This window comes from Phalangium opilio, unplaced genomic scaffold (genome assembly GCF_054372755.1).
Source record: "Phalangium opilio isolate 3A_F unplaced genomic scaffold, DU_Popi_V2 ptg000053l_1, whole genome shotgun sequence".
Lineage (NCBI taxonomy): Eukaryota > Metazoa > Arthropoda > Arachnida > Opiliones > Phalangiidae > Phalangium > Phalangium opilio.
This window is the reverse complement of record NW_028324172.1, coordinates 248159-256550: the sequence shown is the minus strand read 5'-3', so window position 1 is coordinate 256550 and position 8392 is coordinate 248159.

Genomic DNA, 8392 nt, shown 5'->3' with positions numbered 1-8392 from the left:
AACCAAAACGCGTTTCGACAGGAGCACAAGTACAAAAAGGAACTACTGACTGACAACTGCCTACTGACTTTTTACAGATTGTAGGCGGGGGATTTTATCCCTGCGAAAAATGTTTTTTAAGAGTTTTAAACTGCAGTGGCGCTTGAGGCGCCACTTCGGGACAATTTAACATTATACAAAAATAATTGTAAAAAATGAAAAATGAGTAAAGCAGACGACGCGGTTTTTCCCCCGGAAGGAGATGCTTGGTGTGGACGGTTACATACTCCCCCCCCAAAGAAAAGTCGTCTGCTGCAAGGCTGAGTTGGACCCGTGTGTGTCAGGCGGCACAGAATCGGCGCCATCTTGATTTGGCCTGTGTCTTCGGCGGGCCTTGTACGCCTCGCAGTGTACCTTCATCAGGGACCATGTGCGGTGGAGTAGTCTTGGGCCTCACCAAGGGTTCGACGGGAAACGGCGTTACCGATGCTGAATCTCCTTGCATAGATGCTTGTTAATGAGCGTCCCGTACAGACTCCCATGGTTCTCGCGAGATTACTTGACGCGAAAAGTTAAAATCACGAGAAGTCACATCTGTGATTTTATGCACGCGTAAATATTGTTCCATGTCTGCGCGAGACCGAAGAGTCTGATGCGGATAACTAGCTGGAGGGTGATAATTTTTGTCCAGTTCAGGACCTCCAGGCTTTGGATTCTTCCTCAGTACTATCTCACGTTTCCATCCTTTACGGGAAGGATTGACAAAGCTCATTGGATTTATGGGAACAGGGTTGGACAATTCCTTATCGTCTTCCTCGGATTCAGAGGAAGAACTGGAATCGTCAGGGTGAGATAGAGGAGAGGGTAGAGGGAGAGACTTCTCCCTCGAGATCCTATCAGGAGAGGAAGGAGTAGAAAGGTCTGGTGGTATCCGATTCACTCGGAAAACCGCTGGAGGATCGGAGAAGAATCCGTCTGGTATATTTTCCGATGGATGGAGATGAGGATGACGATTCTCCAGACGACTCACTTTGCGCTTCTTGGTCTCTCAAGAGTCGTTGTCTTCGTTATCGTCGAGTCTCACTACGTTCGTCACCAGTACTGACTCCAGCGTCTTGAAGTATAGGTACGGAATGTGACGTTGTGGAAATTGAAAATGAACTGCTCGAGGTTGAGGATGACTGGCTTCCGTCCGGTTGGCAGACATCTTTGTTTGACCAATACAGGTTTAAATGAGCAATATTCTCGATTCTTTTATTTTCTCCAGTTTCTGGGTCTTCTAATTGATATCGCAATCGGTCTATCTTCTTTGCGATCTTGTAGGGACCATCCCATTTGGGACATAACTTAGCGGCGACATTACGTGCCGCTTGAGACAAGGGATGCGTCTCCTTCCAGACAAGCGCACCAACGGGAAATTCAATCCCTTCCCGCTTTTGATCGTAGTAGCGTTTCTGGTGTGCTTGCGCTTTCTTGGCAAGTTCTTTAGACAAAGCAAGTTGCTTCGCTAAAGCTGAGAGCGATGCGGACCTTTCCACAAAGTCCGCTACTGGCATACCCACGTCCAAGTCCCAGGGAAATCTCGGTTCCCTATCCATGTTTAGGTAGAAAGGAATTCTTCCTGTTATGGTATGTGTAGTCGAGTTGATGGCGAACTGGATAAATGGCAAGTTCTCGTCCCATCTTCGGTGATCTCGACCAACGAACATCGAAATGATTTCTCCCAGAACTCTGTTTGTGCGTTCCACGATGTTACTCTGAGGATGATACGGAGTGATGTATCGTGTTTTGACTTTGAACATCTTAAGAATGTCCTTCCAAAGTTGAAAAACGAATTGTGTCCCATTGTCGCTTACGATGGCTTTCGGACATCCGTAGCGAACTATCATGGGGACGAGTTTCTTCACACACGTTCTGGCGGTGGTGCGTTTACATTACTATACTTATGAGGACCGCGACGAGAAAACACACCAATCCTGTGGGGACCGTAGTCACTTATGGGGACGCACACCCCGGTCCCCATTAAACCCAAAAAAAACATATGCTCAAATTAATTATTTTTTGATTTTAATTGCTTAAAATTAGTTTTTAAAGTGGTCCCCACAAAGGTGGTAAATTACACATTGCCGATTTTGTGTCACACACGGACTGATAATAGCGCCCCCTTATCGGTCCTCGCAAGAACTAAAAAGCACACACTACTACTTCCGGTATGAGTGAAGGCCCCATAAAAGCGGTATTTTAACAATGATCATAAAAATTAAACACAAACGCACCGTTTTCTTTATTTTGAGAAGATAAGCACATGAATACTTGCTATCTTAACTAGCTCTTATATAAAACGACTAAACAATATTAGATACGACAACTTACGAAGTTTACTATTATTCATTTATATGAAAAATAATAATTCAAGGTTAAGAAAAGGGTCCCCATAGCGGATGTAGTAATTCAAATTTAAACACAAAATGTGATTTATTTCAAATTTCAATTTAACAGAAAGACATCAAAAACACGAAGATATTTCTACTTCTTTAAACGATATCTAGATAAATCGCTTTATTTTCACCAAAAGCAAAAAACATGAAAAACCGTTGGCTCAAAGGTCCCCGTTAAGTATTTAAAAATCCAAAATTAGACACAAAATGGTGGAAATTTTAAATTACAAGTAAAAGGTTTTTTTTAAATCATTTTATACACGTCAACCTTCGAAGTTAACTTTTATTCATCCATATGAAAGATAATAAAAAAACGTTGGGAACGGGGTCCCCATAGCGGATGTAGTAATTCAAATTTAAACACAAAATGTGTATTATTACAAATTTTAATTTCACAGAAAGACATAAAAAACAAGAAGATATTTCTACTTCGTTATACGATATCTAGATAAATCGCATTATTGTCACTTGAAGCAAAAAACATGAAAAACCGTTGGCTCAAAGGTCCCCGTTAAGTATTTAAAAATCCAAAATTAGACACAAAATGGTGTAAATTATAAATTTCAAGTAAAAGTTTTTTTAAATAAACACGACAACCTTCGAAGTTAACTTTTATTCATCCATATGAATGATAATAAAAAATGTTGGGAATGGGGTCCCCATAACTTATGTATTAATTCAAATTTCAACACAAAATGTGATTTACTACAGATTTCAATTTAACAGAAAGAAATCAATAACACGAAGATATTTCTACTTCGTTATACGATATGTAATTAAATCGCATTATTTTCACCAAAAGCAAAAAACATGAAAAACCGTTGGCTCAAAGGTCCCCGTAAAGGGTTTAAAAGTCCAAAATTAGACACAGAATGGTGTAAATTATAAATTTCAAGTAAAAGGTTTTTTTTAAATAATAATATACACGACAACCTTCGAAGTTAACTTAACTTTTATTCATCCATATGATAGATAATAAAACAACATTGGGAATGGGGTCCCCATAGCGGATGTAGTAATTCAAATTTAAACACAAAATGTGATTTATTATAAATTTCAATTTAAAAGAAAGACATCAAAAACACGAAGATTTTTCTATTTGGTTAATCGCATTATTTTCACCAAAAGCAAAAAACCTGAAAAACCGTTGCCTCAAAGGTCCACGTAAAGGATTTAAAAATACAAAATTAGATGGAAAATGGTGTGAGTTATAAATTTCAATTACAAAGGTTTTTTAAATAATTTCAGACACGACAACCTTCGAAGTTTACTATTATTCATCCATATGAAAGATTATAAAAAAACGTCGGAAAATGGATCCTCATAGCAGATGTGGTTAGTGAAATTTAAACACTAACTGGAAATTATTACGAATCGGCAATCTAGCTTAATTACCCGCCATCGGTAATCTAGCTTGATTTTCTACAATCGGTAATCTAGCTTAACTTCCTTTAATCAGTAATCTAGTTTAATGATAATAATAATAATAGGCTTTTATTTAGGATTTACCTTTAAGAATTTTCTTATTTACAAAAGTGTCCTGCTTTTAAGTCAAGATTTTAAAATTAAAGAGAGAAAAGCTCTAATTTTTCTGCAATTACTCAAGACTAGTAAGATTGTTCATATAATTGTTTATCTTATCTATAACAAGTTTATAAGATTGTTTTTGTTTGATGTCCATTGGGAGTCTATTCCCGAGCTCTATACCCTTATGCTTCAAGCTTTTATTTCTATATCTGGAGAAGTTTCACGTATAGAAGTTATTTGTTGTGCCACGAGTTTTTACGTTATTATTTGTTGTTTGAAACCATCCTTGAATAAAGTCAGGGTAATAACTAATTTTTATTCTGTACATGAATTTCAGCACTTCTAGGTGGTATTTATGTTGCAAAGATGTAATATTAGCTTTTGCGCTGGCAGCTGTAAGTGAGTCAAATTTTTGCGCTTTAGCTATCATCTTGATACACTCTTCATGTTTAGCAGTTCCCCTGCTATGTTCACAAAGCATTCGTTAAGCATGTTTGCTACAGTTTCTGGATCTTTGTTTTTATTGGCCTTGTATTCCATCTCCGTTATAGGTTTGGTATTCTTTTGCTTGAGGTATGGCTTAATGGTTTTCCAAATATTGGTCCTTTCATTACTGCCGATTCCAATATTAATTTTGAAGTATCTTGTCTTCTCTTTATGGATAAGAGCGTTGACCAAGTTTGTCTGTTTCCTGTACATATTTTGGTACTTTTCCTTATGAGCATGGTTTACTATTCTTGTCTTTGTCTTGAATGTGAATTTGATGTTTTATATTTGAGGTTAGCCACGGGGCCCTTTTAGTAGATACATATTTTTCTCTTAGCGGAGCATGCTTGTCCAGGTGGTCAATTATTTCATTTTGTTACATCTGTAGGCCCCTTTCTGGGCTGTCAATGGATTCCTTAGCCTTGTTTAATTTTGTATGGAGTTCTTGAACGAATTTCGAGGTAATTTTCTTATGCAGTTTTATACTCATTTTCTTCCTTATGATCCATGTTAGGTCATGGTCAGATGCTCCACATGCCATTACTATGACCTCTGTGATTTGTTCCGGGTGATTAACATAAATATGATCAATCAAACTAGTTGAGTTTAGGGTAATTCTGATCGGGGATGTTATCATTTGTATGAAATTCCCCAGTGTCTTGAGAGGTAGTCTTGCCTTTGCCGATAGCGTGGTGGCTTTGAGGTTACAGTTCGTGTCCCCTATGATCAGAATTTCGTTGTTTGTCTTAAACAGTAAGAAATCAATGTTACTCCTTTGTTTAATGCCATAGACTTGTGCAGAGCTGTATTCTTAAAGAAAATTAATTAGATTTCAACCGAGGTTATCGACTCGCGAACAGACAGCGCTTGGATTCAAGCTTACTTAACTTTCTACAGAGTATTTCATCCATAAAACTTTAAATAGAATTACTCCAATTGTTTTCAACCACTAAACGCTAAAAAATGCGAGTTTCTAATAAAAAGGGCATCATTGAAAACATCGAAAATCGAGGTATTTTTGAAAAATTAAAACTAAATATACTTAACATAAAAGTTTCTGAATGAAAAATAGAAAGGTCCTAATATAAATATCTTATGTTCATTTAAAAAGGTATTGAATCCTAAGGAATTTATATATTTTTGAATATACGGTCCAGAATTTGGCTTTTTTTATATATAAAAAATCCCATGTTACTTCAATGGGAAGTTTCGAGTTTTTTTTTTTCCAAAAAGGCTGATTAATTTTATGTTAATGAAAACCACCCTTAGCAAATTGACTTTTTATAAAATAAACTATTAGATTGATCTCTTCGAAATTTTAACCACATATTGTGAGTCCGGGTTGTTGTTCTATAGATTTTTTTCAAAACAGTAAAAATAATACGAAAAAGGTTAAAACCAATCAAAAAACACCTCATTAATCATTAAAGGCTGTATGAAGTCCTATGTAAGAGAGGTACCATTCTCCTAGAATTATAATAAGTTTCAGATAATTTAATGACAATCAAAAACTGCATAAAGCCGATGCTACGGTACTTAACAATTATAGACCGATATCAAAAGGGGCGTCAAATGGCCGCTATCCTCAGTAGACTGATAGAGAGATAGATCCGGTGAGAAAGGGGGTACTACGTCAGCGGGAACGAGTACGCTCTGCCTGCTCAACCCCCCTTTTTGAATCGGTCTGTGTAAGATATTTTTAAAACGTCGCGCTTGCGCCGAGAGAAACATAAACGAGCTTCAGTCTCATTTCAGAAGGTCGGGACGGGGGGAGGCGGAAGGGCTATAAACTCTTGTTTGCTCACCGTAACGCGCGCTGGAAGCTAAAAATTGGTAATTTTTCTCATCCAAAGAGAAATATCATTCCAGCCTGAATCCCTTTTCACTCCCGCATGAATATTTTGAATTTTTTTTATAGCCAAAAATGTCCAAATTAGGCAACTCACAGCATTTTTCTGGATATTATTTAATATAGCTTAATGGGTTGAGAGGAAAAAATTCGGTTCGATATTCTAATCTAGAATAAAATCTTTCCAGAAAAAGTTTTTAAAAGAAAGGTTTTTTATGCATATCCACAATAAAATAGGTTCTAGCACGTAGTAAAAGTATTTCAATATTTTCTATTTATACTGAATTCGAAATCGTTCTGTTAATCTCTTTGGAGCTTAACATTACGAGGTGGATAATAGTTTGCGAGTTAGACGTTTTTGTTGTAAAATTTCGAATCATAGCAAATGTTTGAACTCCCCAATTAAAACCAAATTTCTCGTATTGATTAAACTTATATTCAAATTGTAATACATGTAGTTTTCAATTTCTGGGCCTTTGTGAGTTTAAAAAACTGTGGCCAATGATTGTCTATATGTGAAGTTTTTAAAGCACTGCGAAAAAAAACTCGTTTTTGTAAAATATACTTTAATTAAATTTTTATAGTCTAATACACTCTAAAGAATGACAAAGGTTAGAAGGATATATTTACGAATGGCATCGTCAATTAAAATTAGAATAGGGTTTTTAATAACTTCCTCTTTTATCAAAATATTTTCAATGCTCATTTTTTACTGCAAAGTGTTCCAATGGTTTTTAATTTTTTTATTTTTGCACTTAAAAAATAATCATTACTTTGATAAATACCTGTTTATTTGATATTGAGAGTAAATTCTATTTTGTGTTTTATTTGACTTAATACATCTATAATACTTTTGTACCAACAATTTTTCACTTTCTTTGCTTTAAAGGAAAATTTGAAGAATTTATGATTCATCTTGAGTTTAACTTTGAAATTCTAATACCCAAGATGGCGACTTTTCGTCTTTTTTCTTTTAATGAATATTGAAAAACTTCCTCAACCAAACGCACGAAAAATGATTACAATTTTTGATGTAAACCTGTTTAAATGAAATGTTAATAAAATCCCGTATTGTGTCTATTTACACCTGTCAACGGACCCTTCTTCCAATGGGTTTTTATGTTTTTGCTTAAGATAAAAACTGGATAATTTCCGAAGGTATCGTATAACACATTAAAAGAGCCTCGAATATTTGATATCTACCTGTCCTGTTTCATTGAAATGCATAATACATCTCATTTTTGTTCAATTTTGAACTCTTATATCCACTATGGGGAGCCTTTTTCAAGCGGTATTTCATTATGTTTCTAGTTAGTAGTCTTTGTAAGTAAATAAAATCAATTTTCAATATATTCCCGTTGAATTGTAATTTTAATATCACCCAGTTTACATTATTTTTCAGGTGAATAGTAAACTTCGTAAGGTGTCGTATCTAAAATTTTTAATATATACTTTTTTAATTGAAATTTATAATTTGCAACATTTTGTGTCTAATTTTGGATTTTCACAGCCTTTGTGGGAACCCTTGACCCAAAGGTTTTTCATGTTTTTTGCTTTGGGTGGAAATAATACCATTCCTTAAGGTTTTGTACAACGCAGTAGCAAGAGCTTTGTATTTTTGATATCTACCTGTTTAATTGAAGTTTGTGATAAATAAAATTTGAGTTTAAAATTGAGTTACTACATCAGCTGTGGGGACCCTTTTTCCAACGGTTCTTTGTTATTTTCCTTGTGGATGAATAATAGTAAACTTCGTAAGGTATGATGTGTAAAAATTTTGATATATACCTTTTTAATTGGATATTATAATTTACACCATTTTGTGTCTAATTTTGGATTTTAAGCCCTTTACGGGGACCTTTGACCCAACGGTTTTTCCTGTTTTTTGCTTTAGGTGAAAATAATGCGATTTTTTGAGATATCGTATAACGAAGTTGAAATAGCTTCGTATTTTTGATATCTTCCCGTTTAATTGATATTTCTGATAAATAAAATTTTCTGTTTAAATTTGACTTACTACATCCGCTATGATTACCTCTTTTAACGCTTTTTCATTATTTTTCTTTTGGTTGAATAATAGTAAACTTGGTTAGCTGTCGTAACTAAGATATTT